Here is an 18,409-nt window from a genome sequence, read left to right as displayed (position 1 = left end):
TAATGGCATTAGACACTTTTCATGCTGCTGCAAATAAAAGGTAAGAAAATCACTTAAAAGACCAATGATAATGTTTATCTCTTCCTAACTCTCTGCCTCTAACACATAGTACTGTGTAAGACACGATTAGGAAGTAGCTAAAGATAAGTCTAAGAAATGATAAAAAATGAGAAAAATCTACTTTAAAGACTAGTTATAATGTTTTTCTCTTTCTAACTCTCTGCCTCTAACACATAGTACTGTGTAAAGCACGATTAGAAAGTAGTTAAAGATTAGTCTAAAAAGTACCCAAAGCCAGCTGCAAGTTATTAGTATTCTGATCTCTAAAAGATAGACAATTTATAATAAAGAGACCATTCATATGTTAGCAGACAGATTTGAGAAAGAAAACTAAAAATCAGCTATGAAAATAAAGTAAAGGCAGCAACTTTGAATCTGTCAACTGAAACTACCACTAGATATAAAGCAAATACACAAACACACAAGCAATCCCGGGTTAAAAACCTGCAAAAGAACAATGCTGATCAGCTTAAAATAAAGGCTAGAAATGAAATAACATGAAAGTAAATTACATTGTACATGTGTCAAGAAAAGGAAATGCTGAATGGAAATAAGGAAATGCTGAACATAAAATACTATACAAGGCTAACATGAACAGGGGCCCTCCATTCATATAACCCAAAGAAGACTCAAGGTATTGAAAACTTCAGAACAGCACTGCTTCTATTACTCCATGTGCAGAAAATTACAGTCATGAGTGCTAGAACAGCACTATTAAAACAGAGTTTTGGAATGCACTAAAATGATAACGAGTTCATAAAACACAGCAACTAAAAAAGTAACATAAGCGTACGCAGACGCAAGTTTTTATAGGCATCTGAAAGATGGCCTAATGCGTACAGCTAAAACTGAAAAATAAACTAACTGTCATGCGTAATTAAGGTTCAATAACACGTCATAAGCCTGCGTGGATGAGCTGGAGGTTCTGGTCGTTATGGGCATTGAATCCAGAGTTGGATTATGTCCCCCACAACCCGCGTAACACGGACAAGTCACCGTTTGAACTGACGTGACCCAACAGCTTACGCATCACCGTGAAGCTGCCTTTGTTGACCGTAACTTGACCCTCGTAGACCGGAGGTACAGATGACGTGGATGGCTGAACAAATAGCACAGGAACCTCGAGCACCTTGAGATTAACAAAAAGGCTGCGGGATCATCAGATGGCTGTGGAATCAGCAGATGGCTGCGGAATGCCTGTAAATATATCAAAATCTAAACAAAACAGTCACACATTAGCAAAATTCCTTAATCATGCTTAAAGTCATATAATGTAATGATCTGGGTTGGTTTGCAAGGAAAATGAGGCAAAAGTGAGAGATGAATGAGGGAAAACTGTAGGTAATGGTGGATAATCAAGTGTAAAGTAGAGGCTCTACATAGCTCGAAAAGGAATGCAAATTGACAGTGCCGATAGGCTTAAAATCCATTCAATGGCAGCATAGAAAAGGGGGAAGCAGTTGCTTAGAGAAGAGAGCAAGAGAAAGCAGAAGATAGAGAACAAGAGGGAGAGGTTGTGCACTCTTTTATACTAGAGGATTTCGAGTAAATCCCTGTTGTGTTTGTCACTGTTGTGTTGAGACTCTGCTTGAGCTCACACTTGTAATATTCTGCTCTTAAAGACATAATATAGAGTCTGACACTAAAAGCTAGACCAGCAGATGTGGCCAAGAAGTCTGGTGAACTCCTTGATTATTTGTTGTGTTGATGTGTGTGTTTATTGTGTTTTATAATTGTTCATTGTCTATATATTCGCAATCTTTTCGATCCGTTGCACTAAATAATATAGGCATTCCTGCACATGCGTCTGTAATACCTTAATATTGATTTAAGATCTCATTTTTAGATCAAGTGGTATCAGAGCATTTGGTTTTGGCTTTGTTAAGGTTAGACAAGCTTCTACTGGATTTTGAATGCTAACTAGATTAAAGCTCAGACTAGGAGAAGGAGAACTTATTGAGGCTAATCCAAAGATTGGAAGAGTCTTTTCTCATAGAAGAATGGCAGAAGAAGCTCCACTCGGATCAGAATCTCAATTCATGGACAGTTTTATGGCCATGCGAGCCATGGTGGAAGAGATGTATCTGGATTATAAGAAGGGTCGAGGTGAAAGCACTTCAACACCCAAACTAGACAAAGGAGCAGAGGAACCTTTTCTAGTTGCCCCTACAGAAGGCAAAGGAAAAGGAGAAATGCGTCCTCCACCATCTCCTTCATCATCACCTTCATCATCCTCATCATCTTCTAGCTCTTCTAAGAAAAAGAAGAAAACTTTTTTAATCAAATTAGATGTGAAGTTTGATTTGCCAATTTGTGAAGGAGAACTCAATGCAAAAAAGCTAGATAATTGGATAATACAAATTGATGTATATTGCAGGGTATAGAATGTTGATTCAAAAAGGAAGAAGATTCAGCTGGCTAACCTTCGACTTGGAGGAACTGCACTAGTATGGTGGGAAGGCAAGACACAAGATGATCTACAAAAACATGGTAAAATCATTTCTACCTTGAATGAATTTGTTTCTGCTATCAAAAAGAAATTATATCCTTTAGCTTACATGCAGCAGGCAATGATGAGTTGGAAAACTCTTCGCCAATTGAAGGGTCAGAGTGTACAAAGTTATACTTAGCAATTCAAGAAAAGAGCTTTAACTCTAGGTATATTCTTGGACTCACCTAAGACTTTATTGAAGTATAGAGGTGGTCTGCATGGTTATTTAAAGCATACTATACTCATGTTTAATCACACTAGCTTAGATGATGTATCAGTTCAAGCCACACATCTAGAAGCTAAAGGTAAGAATGTAAACCCAGAGGTTGGGGGAACATCTAAATATCCTGTAAGCAAGAGCAAGGAAAAGAAGAAACTAAAATGGAAGGAGAGGAAAGCAAACACTGTACAGAAGGATAAACCTTCATGCACTCATTGCAAGAAAGAAGGACACGATGAGGCACACTACTAGTCTTTACATCTAGAATAGAGACCTAAGAAGTTCGGTGGAAGGAAGAAAAATAATGTTGCATCTATTCAGCAGGACTTGGGATCAGATTTAGGTGATGAAACAGCAGTTACAGCCACAGTTATTAAAGGTAAAGATTTTGAAGAATCCACAAGTAATTCTGCACAATCTATTGATAATGAAAGTAATGAGAGGGAAAGAAATGAGATTTTTCGTATTAGAGTAATTTCCAAACACAATAAGATTGATACTTTGTTTGATAGTGGATCACAAGTAAATTTGATTTCTGAAACAATTGTAAAGAAGTTCGGATTAGAAACAAAACCTCGTGAGAAGCCATATCCATTAGGTTGGGTGTGTGATAAAACAAGGCTACAATTAATGAGACAATGTAAACTTAGGTTTGCTATTGGATCAACATTTGTAGATGAGGTTGAGTTAGATATAGTTCCATTGGATATATGTGGTATTGTTTTGGGAAGTCCATACTTGTATGATAGGAAATTTATTTTTTATAGAGCTGAAAATAAGTATCAACTCACTAAAGATGGAATGGAATATATTGTAAGAGTTCATAAACTCAAGGGTAACTATTCTCTCATAAACTCAGGATAGATGAAAAGAATTGTGAATTCAAGTAAGCAATTTTTACTAATGGTTGTAAAGGCAAAGGATCCTGAAAAATCCAATGCATTTGAAGGCTATGATTCTAAACAGAAAGATGATTTAGTTAAAGTTGTTTCAGAATATGATATCCTATTTCAAGAACCTAAAGGTCTACCACCCAAAAGGGAAATAGTACATGATATTTGTTTGCAGCAAGATGCTCCATTACCTGACATTGGAATGTACAGGTTGTCAGCTTTAGATAATGCAAAGATAAAGAAGCAGGTATAGGAGTTGCTCGATAAAGGGTTTATACGACCAAGCACATCACCATGTGGATCTCCAATCGTGATGGTGAGAAAGAAAGATGGTTCGTGGAGAATGTGCATTGATTATAGAGCACTAAATAAAATAACGATCAAGAATCGTTATCCTCTTCCTTGTATTGATGATTTATTAGATCAATTGAAAGAAGCAGTTTACTTTTCTAAGTTAGACTTGCGAAGTGGTTATCATTAGGTCAAACTTGCAGAACAGGATGCATGGAAGACTACTTTCAAGACAAAGCAAGGACTGCATGAATGGTTGGTTATGCCTTTTGGCTTAACTAATGCTCCCGCTACATTTATGAGAGTCATGAATGATGTACTCACAACGGTTATTGATGATTTTGTAATTGTTTATTTAGATGACATTCTGGTTTTCAATAAGACATGGGAAGACCATGTAAAGCATGTAAAGCAGACATTAGATGTTTTAAAAAGAGAAAATATCTATGTAAAACTGTCAAAATGTGAATTTGGTAGAACATCTTTAAATTATTTGGGTTATATTGTAGGGGGTGGTGAATTGAAGATAGATCCCGCTAAGGTTGAAGTCATTGTGAGTTGGCCTAAACCCAAATCTACTACAGAGGTTAGGAGTTTCCTAGGGGTAGCACAATACTGGAGAAAGTTTATTGCTAACTTTTCTTTGATTGCAGCTCCATTACATGCTTTAACAGGATTGAAACAGGTGTTTCAGTGGGGAGGCAAACAGCAGAAAGCCTTCGACACCTTAAAAGAGAAAATCAGTATAGCACTAGTACTAGCACTACCAGATCTTCAACATCCATTTGAGATTGAGACAGATGCCAATGACTATGCCATGGGAGCAGTGTTGATGCAACACAGAAAACCCATATGCTATCATTCTGAGACATTTACTTCTGCAGTAGTTAATTATCCCACATATGATAAAGAATTGTATGAATTAGTACAAAGTATGAAAAAGTGGAAACATTACCTAATGGGTAAAGAAACAATCATACATATAGATCATCAACCACTTCAATATTTGCACTCATAAACTAAACTGCAGTAATCAGGACATTATAGGTGGATGGGTTTTCTACAGCAATTTCATCTTGTCATCAGATATAAGAAGGGCATACAAAATAATGTTGCAGACATGCTATCAAGACCAATTATAAATGCATCTACTATACTTAAGTATAAATCAGTAATGCATGAAAGCTACATTGAATAATATGCTCAAGATTTAGATTTTAAAGATGTATATGCAACTTTAAGTCATGGCAAGCAAGTAGAAGAATTGGATTATTATGTAAAGGACCAACTCTTATATCATTTGGGAAAGTTATGCATTCCTCAAAATGAAAGGTTAACATAATCCGATAAGCACATACTTCTCTAATATCAGGTCATTTTGGTGTAAGTAAAACAGTTACACAGCTGTAAAGGTTCTGTTATTGGCCAAGAATGCATGAAACAGTTTCTAGATATATTAAAGGGTGTACCATGTGTGCTAAAAGCAAGCCCAGCAATAGAAAACTAGGCTTGTACACCCCACTTCCAGTTCCTTCTCACCCTTGGGAAAGTATTTCCATGGACTTTGTTGGAGGATTGCCAAAGTCTAGAAAAGGTCATAATTACTTATATGTTAATGTGGACAGGTTCAGCAAAATGTGTATTCTAATACCTTGTAACAAGCATATCATAGCTGAACAAATAGAAAAGTTGTTCTTTCAGCATGTATGGGTTCATTTTGGGTTACCCACTTCTATTGTATCTAATCGAGATTCTTGATTTGTTGGGAAGTTTTGGTCAAATCTATGGGAGTTGACAGACACCAGGTTTAAGAAGAGCACAGCATTTCATCCACAAACAGATGGTCAGATAGAAGTGGTCAACAGGACAGTGATCCAGTTGCTCAGAGGCTATTGCAGCAAGCATCCCAAGCTTTGGGATGAGCATTTGTGTTATGTGTAGCATGCTTACAACCGTGCCAAGCACTCTTCTACTCAGAGATCTCCTTTTGAGACTTGTTTTGGTTTTATACCAAAGTCTCCCTTGGATTTTGTCTTTGGTAAAGACATAGCAGTTGATGGACACAGTGATGTGGACAAAGCAACCAAGTTCATTGAACAAATCCAGGAAATTCACCAGGCAGTACAGGAACAGCTGGAAAGAAGTCAAGCCAAGTACAAGGCAAGACATGACAAGCATCGAGTTGAGCATAGTTTTCAAGTTGGTGATCAAGTCTGGCTGTACATCAGCAAAGACAGAATGCAAGGTGAAGGTAAGAAGCTAAAACCAATAAGGTATGGACCTTTCAATATACTTGATAAAATTGGTGAAAATGGTTTTCGCCTTGATTTACCATCTTATATGCAGATCTATTCAGTCGTTAATGCATAAAACTTGAGATTGTATGAACCATCAATGATTGAAGATCCTAAAGAGCAAAGTCAGTTGCCTTCTGTTGAGGATCTATTACTTGAATATCTCAATGAGTTACAGGAAGACACAGTTCTGGATAGGAAGGTGAGAACTACGTGTCGAGGGGATGTTGAGTACCTGAGAGTAGGGCTCAAAGGTCCAAATCCAAGCAAAGCACGATGGATAGAAGTTAAACAAGTGAGGGAGTTGTATCCTCACTTGATCGATGCCTAAAAACCAACTTTTGGTGGTCCAAAAGCTTTTCAGTGGGAAGGCATGATCCAAAATGGATCTTAAAACCCTCTAAGTCTAAGTCCTCATATATATAAAACTATCGGGAAACATTATATCAGAGGAAAACACTAAGGAATGGTGGAAAACAAAGCTAAGTTGAGGTTGAAGTCTCGTTACACCAGAGCCATTAGATCAGATAGATCAACGACCCAGATTAAATCGAGATATTACATCGGGAGAGGCCTGCGGAGTGTATCAGAGGCAGCCTTATGGGAAATGTGACTGCGACCCAGCGACACAATATGGACCATTGATCAAGCACGTAGATCAATGGTAGAGATTATAATATTACATTGCAACAATGCAAAGGGGTGATTCCGATAGGCCGCAGGTAATGTGATTGCAATGGGCCGATGGCGCTGATCGGAAATCGGCAAGTGGATTGGTGGAACAACACAGAGACCCACGACCCCGTGATATACGATACACCGATATCGGCAATCGGTGATCGACAGAGGAATGGGATTGGAAACAAATACAAAGGGTCATTGACATGCCATATGCGATTACAATCAGGGCGGACCCAAAAGGAATTATAGATGTGGCTGCATAAAATTTGAAGTCCGATAATAAGTGTTTTCCTATGTATTTCTGTGTATTCCCGCTATGGACCAAATACAAAGGGATTATGACAATAGCGCTGCAACTTGCGAGAGTGATCAAGCACGGACCCGATAGGATTATAGGTCAGATTCAATATCATTTGAAGTCTGGCTTGGCAGAAATTGTCACTGTTTTTAGAGTATTTCCTGTGTATTTCTCTGTGTAAACAAAGAAGCAATTCTTTGGGATTTTCACCTGCGTTGGTCCTTTTCGTTTGAAAACAAGTGGCCACCATACCTTAGAGTGTTTTTCAATGATTGTTTAATGCTCAATAGGGATTTGAATGGACAGCGGCTGGGAGCCAGAGCACGAAAAGGATTGCAAACCAACAGCACTGATAGGCTTAAAAGCCATTCAATGGCAGCACAGAAAAGGGGGAAGCAGTTGCTCAGAGAAGAGAGCAAGAGGGAGAGGCTGTGCACTCTTTTAGACTCGAGGATTTCAAGTAAATCCCTATTATGTTTGTCAGTATTGTGTTGAGACTCTGCTTGGGCTCACACTTGTAATATTCTACTCTTAAAGACATAATATAGAGGTCAACACTGAAAGCTGGACCAGGGGATGTAGCCAGGAAGTCTGGTGAACTCCTTGATTATTTGTTGTGTTGATGTGTGTGTTTATTATGTTTTATAACTATTCATTGTCTATATTATTCACAATATTTTCGATCCATTTCACTAAACAATATAGGCATTCCTGCACATGAGTCTGTAATACCTTAATATTGATTTAAGATCTCATTTTCAGATCAACACATAACCAACGAGCTAGGAGGGGCGCACATAATAGATGAGTCATGAGGGGTGCATTTAACTGACAAACCGGGGTGAATGCCTTTAACAGACGTGTTGAGGGGCACCAACATGAACTTTGACTAAGTGTTGGAAGGCGCGGGTCGACTTGGTTATATAGGGACAAGTTGGAGGGTGACGAGTTGGGTGCACCACTTGAACCTACACATGAGGTCGACATGTAAAAAAATATAAAAAGGAGAATTGGGTGGGTCGATTGGGTTACACCAAGCCCCCTCCCCACGGTCTAAAACTAGTATAAATACATGGAAGGCGAGTGGATAATGAAAAGGCAAAGCAAGCAAGTCTTATCACATTTGTTTGGGTAAGCGAGTAAGGCGAGCAAGCTGTAGGCATGAGCCCGCAAGATGGGCAGCATTACACTTGAACAGTTTGGAACACGAGTTCGGAGCCGCACGTTGAAAAAACATCTGGGTCACAGAAACGAGGGTGGGTTTTCTTGGGAGTTGGGCGTGGTCGGTCTGTTGTACGGGGGTTGGTGAATAGTTCTGAACAGGCAGACAGTGCAAGTTAGCGTGGGTTGTGTGGCTACGGGCTGGGCAAGCCAACACGACCATAGCATGAATGGGTAGCGGACACATGGTGTGATGAGATGACAGCGCCGAAGGGTGGGGAAAGCCTACATAGAGTTGCAACTGGGTCATGTAGCAAGCCGAATGGCCGAGTAGCGAAGTTCAGTATTTTGTATGTTTTAAGAATCGATTGAGTATTACTCCCAGCACATTGTAAAACAACAAACTTATATTTATATCTAATATTTATTCTATAAATGTGTCTCGTGCAAATGTTTATGTCGTGTTGAATGTTTAAGTAATTTCGCACTTAAATTAAATAAAATGAAGAAATATGAATGTTGTAGGCGTAGTCCGAGAAATGACAAGGAAACTGGGATGTTTAGGCATTTAACCGGTGCCACACATAGCATAATTCAGGAAAAAAGAATTGGGGGCGTGACAGATGGTATCAAAGCTAAAATGACAGCAAGATGCAGAGACCAGGTCTGTATGTAGTCTAAAGTTTTGGAAAAAAAATCTTGGATTCATAGTTTGGGGTTTCTCGACTTGGAAGTTCATGGAAAAACTATCCAAGCATTGGTGGACACAGGTGCCACACACAACTTCATGACGATGAGATTGGAAAGAGAAGTCGGGTTGCAGATTGTTCCATCTAATATGAAATTCAAGGTAGTGAACTCGAAGGCTAAGGTGTTAGGATTGGCAGATGAAGTTCCAATTCGGATTGGAGACTGGCAGGGTGGATTGGACTTCACGTGATGGAGATGACCGACTTTGACATGATATTGGGGAAGGATTTTCTGAAGGGAAATAAGGAAATTATTGTGCTATTTTGCGATGAAATTATGTTTATTGGAGGCTCACGAACTTGAAATTTGCCTACTCATAAGCAAAGGAAGGAAGTTCAGGTGCAGCATGTTTCTGCACTAAGCTTGGAGAAAGCTATGCTGGAGTCAGATGTGGAGACATATGTGACAGTCATCCAGGAGGTTGATAGTGATGATGGAGTGGGGAAGCCTGTTCCAGCTGATATTTCTAATGTATTGAACAAATGCAAATTTGATGCCCGATGAGCTACCAAAATCACTTCCACCAAGACGTGCAGTGGACCGTAGCAATGAGGCATATACTCAAGCACAAAGCATTGTGAAGCAGGTTAAGGAGGGAAAGACACATAGGTTTTTTCTACGATATGGACTCTTGTTCATTTGGAAACGACTTTACATTCTGAAGTCATCATGGCTTAGGAGACACCTTTTGAAGGATTTCCAGGATTGTCCATGGGCTGGTCACCCAAGGCAGCATCGTTCTTTGGCATTGTTGGAGAGAGGGTTCTTTTGGGGAAGATGTGGGACGATGTAGAGGAGTATGTGCATACATGCATTATTTGTCAGTAGGACAAATCAGATAACTAGAGACAGGGAGGATTGTTGCAGCCTTTACCGATTCTAAAGAGACCATGGATGAGTGTTTCGATGGACTTCATTACTCAGTTACCACAGGTACATGGGTATAACGAGATTATGGTCGTGGTCGATCATTTTTCCAAGTATGTCATCTTCATTCCAAAAAAGATACCATGTGGGGCCGAGATGACTACTGGGTTATTCTTCAAACATGTCGTGAAGTATTGGGGGATGCCATTGAGTATCATGTCAGACCGAGATATGTGATTTATAGACAGATTTTGGACCAATTTGTTCAAGTTGGTTGGGACAGAGTTGCTGCAGAGTTCGAGTTACCATCCACAGATAGATGGGCAAACTGAACGGATTAATGCACTATTGGAGGACTACTTGAGACATTATGTGACAGCTAATCAAAAGAATTGGCCTGAACTCTTGGATGTGTCTCAGTTTAGCTACAATATGCAAAAGTGTTCTGCAACCAGGTATAGTCCATTTGAGTTAGTGAATGGACATATTCCAGTTTCTCCACACACTGTATTATTGAGATGTTTCTTGAGGAGTCCACATGTGAAGAGATTCATGATGGCATCGGAGGAGACCTTGGATTTAACACCGGTGCACTTGCATGAAGCTACAAGGAGGATGAGGAAATGTGAAGAAAAGGATAGACAGGACAAACACTTCAGTGTTGGGGATATAGTTTTTCTCAGGATTACTGGGGATTAGTTTCATCCACCGAAAGGAGCTGCAAGATCTTTGATGAGGAAATATGAGGGGCCATTCCAGGTAAAGAAGCAAGTTGGTGAAGTTGCATATGAGTTGGATCTTTTGAACCACATGCGTTCGAAACATCCTGTATTCCATATGAGTTAGCTCAAGAGATTTCGACTTGATTCACACCATCCAAATAGGACGGAACCACTGAGGGGACTAGCCATGATCATAAACAGACCAAACCTTGTTTTGGAGAAGATTTTGGATTTTCGGACTACAGGTATTGGGAGTAACATACGATGGGATTTCTTCGTTAAATGGAAGAATGCACCAGAGGAGATTGGTTGGGAGACGGAGGATTCACTATGGAGATGGAGGAAGGAGATTGCAAAGTACGGCGAGAAGTTAAGAGGAGTAGCTAGATTATCGAGGATGACAATGACTTCTGGTGGGGGAGGATGTCATGCCCCCGAGTCATCATCGCACTTCGGCGAGTTGGGCACACACATCAGGTGTGTTTAACTGACGATTTGGTGGATGAGTCGACAGAGCGCATTTAACTGACGAGTTAGCAGATGAGTTGACAGGGCGTGTTTAATCGACGAGTTGGGTAGGGCGCACATAACTAATGAATCATGAGGGGCATGTTTAACCAACAAGCTAGGGTGAATGGCTTTAATCGACAAGTTGAGAGGCGCCAACATGAAATGTGACTAAGTGTTGGAAGGCGCAGGTCAACTTGGTTATATAGGGGACGAATTGGAGGGCGAAGAGATGGGCACACCACTTGAACCTACACATGAGGCCAACATGTAAAAAAATATGAAAAGGAGAAATGGGTGGGTTGGTTGGGTTACACCGAGCCCCCTCCCCATGGTCTAAAACTCATATAAATACATGGAGGGTGAGTGGAAAATGAACAAGGCAAAGCAAGCAAGTCTTATCACATTGTTTGGGTAAGCGAGTAAGGTAAGTGAGCTGCAGGAATGAGCCTGCAAGGCGGGAAGCATTACGCTTGAAAAATTAGGAATGCGAGTTTGTAGTCACAAGTCAAAAAGATAGTCGGGTCGCAGAAACGAGGGTGGGTCTCCTGTGAGTTGGGCGCGACCGGTCTGCTGAACGGAGGCGAGTGAACAGTTATGAACAGGCAGACAGTGTGAGTTAGCGTGGGTCATGTGGTTGTGGGTTGGGCAAGCCAACACAACCGTAACGTGAAGAGTCGCTGACACACAGTGTGACAAGTTGACAGCACTGGAGGGTGGGGCAAGCCTGCATGGAGCTGCGGCCGAGTCGTGCAACAGCTCGACCGACCAAGCAGCAAAGTTTGGTATTTTGTATGTTTTAAGGACCGATTGAGTATTATTCTCGGCACATTGTAAAATAGCAAAATGATATTTATTATACTATAAATGTGTCTCGTGAAAATGTTTATGTCGTGTTTAAGTAATTCCGCACTTAAATTAAATAAAATGAAGAAAGATGAATGTTGTAGGTGTAGTCCAGGAAATGACAAGGAAACTAAGATGTTTAGGCATTTAGTCGGTGCCGCACGTAGCCCAATTCGAGAAAAAATAATTGGGGGAGTGACACCAATGAAGTCGTTTCATCACCTCTCTGTGCAGGAAGCCTTTCTCAATCCTTTACCCTTTATTTATTTTATTTTCTTTTATGTGAGCACTAGCACTTATTATTGGGTGTTTATTGCGCCAGGGCAGATGAGGGATGCCAACCTTTTTTACGGGTAAGAGAGGTTGTTTCTTATTTGACAAAAAATAAAAGATATTCTAATTTGGGTTTTATTTCATGCCTTGTTTCCATTTCAAATCTCCAATTGACAGGTGGACAATGGACACATACCAGGAGATATTTAGGATCAATTCAAAAATAGATTTTAGGTTACAGATATAGGTTATTTGGACTAATTAGGGTTCCCCACAAGTACCTACTCATATTTTCCTTGTTAATGAGACAGACTAGTAGGAAACATGTTCCAGGCGCAATTTCAATTATTGGTTCCATGAGAGGTAGCCTCTAAAATTTGCACACAATCGTTAGGGTTATGGTTTCCACATTAGGTCAAAGAGACTGAGGTAGTTGTTCTAGGTTTTCATCAAGTGCAAAGAGGCTAAATCAATCCCTTTAAGGTTTGAGCATATGCAAATAGGTGTGAGAAATCTAATCATAGCATCAAAGGTTCGAAGGCGCCATGTTCGTGAAGGATCGTGTAGTGGCATGCAACATAGAGAAAAATGCAAGGCTAGGTCAACTGGCAATGTTGTTATGCAATAAGATAAATGCATGACGTAATGCGGTAGTTAGGGCTTATGATGCATTGCATTGTTGTGTTATGTAAATGTGCAAAAGAAATCATCTAATTGCATATAAAATACCAATGAAATGCATATGCAGAGATTTCATGAGTGCAAGCTTAAATTTCTACTCTTATGTAGCGACTAATCAACTATGATAAATAAAACACATCTAGGCATATCTAAACCATAAATCAAATGCTAAGAAGCAAGACTTAATCAACAAATTAATAAGAAAAACCTAAAACCTAACTATTCTAAGCCATAAACCCTAATTTAACCAGAGAGGAGGTTAGGTCATGTCAAATCAAACTTCCAATGTAACCACCACAGCAGTTCCCAACCTACAAAAACAAATATATCAGCGATTAGAATCTGTAAAAAGAATTGTGCAAAAACCAAAATGCTGACCTGTGAAACATGCATAACAGCAAGAAGGTCATGTCTACTTACAGGAAAAAGTGTCAAAAAAGACCGTTCAAGCAAAACTGCAATCCAATCCTGGTAAGAAGAATCCAAAAATTCAAATCTATAATCATCCAGCCATGACATACTTCCATTCATGCTTAACCCTAAATCCAATGTAAGTGAGGCAAGATGTTTCCTACTAGCAGGGAAATCCACCAAATAAGATCCTTCAAGCCAATCAACAACCCTATCATGATATTTAGGATGATCACCTTGATGACTTTGGAAAGAGGGGTTTTCTTCGGGTGTAATTTAGATATCAGAGGATTCAAGCACATGAACCCTAATTTTGGAAACCATAGTTTGCAGTTGTCCATGGATTTCGTTGAGGACATGAGGACCTAACATAACCATTGTTGGGCCTAAGAGTTATCCTTAAACTACATCGACTTTCACTCCATTCAACATCCACTTTCTCTCCATTCATACATTTTCTCACCTCTATTCCACCACCATGTCATCACATTAGCTTCACTTTCATCATTATCTGGGTTACCATGGTGTTTTCCAAAACATTATTAATTCTTAGTATTTTTAAGAGAATTTGTGGTTAAACGTTAGAAAATAATATCCATATACTTATACCTAACAATTGGAATGAGAAATTTGACATGTGTAGGTACAAAGGAAGCTTCCAAGGCATCCCTATGTGGCACTCTATCTTCAAATTCGAATTTGAGGAGATCATGGACCTCATGGAGGAGATAATGAAGGATAAGGTTATGTGTCACTATTGGTTGAGAGATATGTGGATTTGAAGAGGGAATAGTGGATCATCATTATGAGTTTGTTATCTCATATTGTTGTATACATAGGAGTGTTATCTCCTTCATTTGTAATCTTAATTTTTAGACTTTTAAAACCTAGTCCTTCATTTGTAATCTTAGTATCTTATAGGTTGGTAATGAGAAGTTATATTTGGAGAATCATTGTAATGGTTGTAATTGCAATTTGCAATTGATGATGAATAAAATGGAGCTTCTTTGATCCTCTACATTTGACTTCTCTTTTGGTGTGCTTGTGAATCCTTGGAAGGATCCCCATTGCCTAGCAAGTACACTTTTATTTTGGTAGGATTTTATTTTATGTTTGTTTGTGAATTTCATCAGATTAAATTATTAGGTTCATATGTTTGAAATATTAACGAATGACCTTTCGTAAGAAAGTATTAATGTTTCCTTCAATGAATCTGATTTGTTATTTAATGTTTGATTTCATTAGTTTAAGTTTCCAATTTATATGCTTGAGATATAAATGAATAGTCTCTTGTAAGAGAGCTTTAATATTTCATGCAATCAATCAGAATTAGGTTTTGTTGATTAAGATGATTAGAAATATTAATGAGCAGTCTCCTGTAAGGGAGCTTTAATATATCTTACACTTATCACAATGTCTTTTAATTTTTAGATTTCATTTTGTTAAATGACTAAATAGATGTTGGATATCCCAATGAAAAACCTCCTATAAGGGAGATTTGGCATTTCTTCACCTAGCTTAGTCTAGTTTGTCTCTAAGTCCATATATATTGGATGATCGTCGAAGTTTACTTACCAGGATTAACATTAAATGAAACTCTAATTTGCATCGCATTTTAGACCAAACAACCATTAGTGGGAGCTGAAGTGACTCACCCTCCTAACAAATATTTGAACCTTCAAACGGTAAGTCATCATATATTGAAGGCTTCGTAAGATTAACAGGTGAATGCATATGGGCATCATTAGCTGTGATAGGACAACTATCAGTTAATATATTGTTAATTTGATCAGATGTCTAAGCATTGATAGAGTGGCAGTTCAACAGATCAGATTCTTTAGATTCCCAAGAATGAGGTGAATCAACCGGAAGAGTCTCAGGCAAAGGAGAGGTTAGGCGATTGGTACCTTCACATATAGGGGATTGTAAGACATCACCTTCTTGTACCTGTTCACAAACTGTACCAGTTGGGAAATAGTCAAAAATATTTGAGACAATGGTCAGTTTACTCCCTTCAGCAAACAAATTGGGGTATAGAAGTTGATGCATATAAGTTGAGAGGTGATGGAAATATGTGTTCGGAGAAACATCACTCGAATCAAAGGCTTTCCAAGATTAGCTCACATTTGGAAAGATGATGTTGAGAGAAGAGTGGGGCACAAAAGCCCTAATTTGACTTAGTTCAAGGGTCTCATCAGGATTGTGAGAACCTGACGTAACCATCAGCAAAAGTTGAAGTGCCTCAACTTCCTGATGAGTCCTAGAATCTTCAATAGGGGAATCATCAAATTTCGGTGGCTTCATAAGATCAGTAGGTGGATACGAATGACAATCATTAGAGGTGTGGGAAAAGAATTTTTCGATGCAATGATAATTTTTGAGCCACTGATTTGATCAAGTTGGGTATCTGGAAAACAAGGCTCTTCTTGGATAAAAAGTGAAGATGAATTAGTGGGAGAACCATCTTGAATCTGTTGAGATGTAAGTTCTTCTTCTTCACTAATTAAAGACCACAGATGGAAGAGATCGGGAATAGGAGATTCATAATTCTTAGAATGTTATTGTGAAACATCACCTTCATGTGGATGATTGCAGTAAACACTAGCAGGATAAAGATCATAATAATTTGAAGAAACCACTGGTGTAGTAGACTCATGAAATAAATCAGGGTGTAATGGATGATACAGTTCAAATGAAGGGGCACCAATCATACCAGGACTCTCATATCGCACATTAGTGTTAGCTAGAGGGAGAAATGAACCTACATGCATGTCATGGTCCATGGATTTTATAAGACAGTCAACTTTATCCAAGACAATACCCAAGGCATTTTCAATGAGTGAATGAGATTCAGGAATAGACCTATGCATATGTTCAACGGACTCGAGCTTGGTTTCATCAATAAGGAGAGATGTTAAATAAACTTGATCTTCAGGTTCAAATTCAATAGGATGTAAGAGAGCTTTAGAGGCGATACAAGTTGTTTCATTTCCCTGCAAGAATTTTTCATCATCTAAACTATTTGTGAGAAAAACTTTGTTAGGTAACAAAGCACGAGGAGGATGAGAAATTTCACAAGAAGTAATTTCCTCATCGAGGGCTTGAGTTTGTTCTCAACTCAGAGAGATAGGCAAGACAATATTAGGGATAAGATCTCAGCAACTTGTAACTTACATATTATCATGATACTCATAAGTATCAGTATTTGTTTCGGATTGAAGGTGTTGCAGAGAAACGAGAACCAACCATTGAAATTATTCACTTAAATGCACCCAATCGACATCTCTTTCAAGGAATTCAAAACAAATATGAATGAACTTGGCAGCCAAATCCTCTAATGATTTTTCAAGTCTCGTTCTAAGCTTATTTATCCTTCTAAACACATATTGAAAACCGTACGTGTAAAAATCTTATCAGAACTTACTGATGAGTTGCTCGAATGAATGGATGGAGTCTAATGGAAATGTGTGGAACCATTGCTTAATGCAACCTTCAAGGGTGAGGGAGAAAAGAACACAAGAAAAGTATTCATCATCGATTTCATAAGATTCACAAAACCTAATAAAATGGGAAAAGTGCTCAGTTATGCATGTTCGATTCTCACCATCAAAATTTAACTAAGACAATGGATAGAGAGGCTCTTTGGAGATTGAAAATTGACAAATGGATAAATTAGATAAATGCCCTGGGAGTAAGATTTGAGGACGAGTCATTCTAGATAAGAGTTTCAAAATAGACTCAACAGGCACAGCTTGTCATCTCACCCTCCTTCTAGCGCAAATTTATTGATAAGCTAGAATGTACCGCCAACAACAAGGGGTTATCCCCAGTGTGAAGTACCAATTAAACCTCACACCATTTGGGATAGGAGCCCCATCCAGTATGTGGGCCCGACTACCATCATGAATTTTTCTTCTCTTGGCTGTCAAATGAGAATGTGTCAAAGTGAGGACAAGAATGAAATGCCCATACAATGAAACAAAATCAACCCAAGATTGACAAACTACAAAAAGAGGTACAAGCAAGTCTCAACATCAATAATGAGTATGCCATGAGAGGGATCAGTGAGCCAAAAACCAATCATACATACATGAACATGAACATGTTGTTAAAAAATTATATATTACATAACAATGGAACACTTAAAATATATTGCAGAAATATAAACACAGAAAACACATAAAACAAGAGAGACATAGATATACATGGTTCACCCAATTTGGGCTACGTCCATGGAGAAACAGCCAGTCCTTCCTTTTTTATATTATCTAACAAACTGAAGAGATACAACCTATAGCAGATCCGATGCAATCCCCTCTTCGCTCTCACACAATCTCCTCTCTCTTTCTCACTCAGAATACAGATCTACATAGACGCAATACAATTCCCTAATATATAGCGAGGGGTTGCATTCTAGGGCAAAAAACCCTAAATTAAACATAACTTCTACCGTCAGATCTCTGCCTAATGAACGGCCAAGATTGACTACAAAATTACAACATTTTACAAGGAAAATTTACATCTATTTTTAGCTTCAGGGGCGTTGCCCCCGATCCCCCGATAGGGGGGGCCTCAAAATAATCATCGTTGCCCCCCCTGGTGGCGCACATTTATGGGAAACGTTTCCACCAATTACGAACTAGGTTCCAATGTGGAAATACCTCTGAATAAAGAATATAATTAGGCTCCACACCCAACAATCTCCCACTTGGAGATTGATTATAGCAACTCCACCACTGCTTCATTTCCTGGATAATGACTCCACTTTGGACCTGGTTTTTTCTCATTTTCTTCATCATACTTGAAGACCAATTGAAACTTAGTAGAATCTCAATTTCTCCTTGGTTACAACTTTTGTTAACATATCTGCAGGATTCTGGCTAGTGTGTATCTTTTCTAGCTTCAATTGTCCATCTTCCAACATTGACCATATGAAATGTACTTGAGTTGTATATGTTTAATC

The sequence above is a fragment of the Pinus tabuliformis genome, chromosome Q, assembly GCF_031772625.1.
Source record: "Pinus tabuliformis cultivar Carrire ecotype Pingquan chromosome Q, CPIR1, whole genome shotgun sequence".
In the NCBI taxonomy this organism is placed as follows: domain Eukaryota; kingdom Viridiplantae; phylum Streptophyta; class Pinopsida; order Pinales; family Pinaceae; genus Pinus; species Pinus tabuliformis.
Note: the sequence above shows the minus strand (reverse complement) of the source record.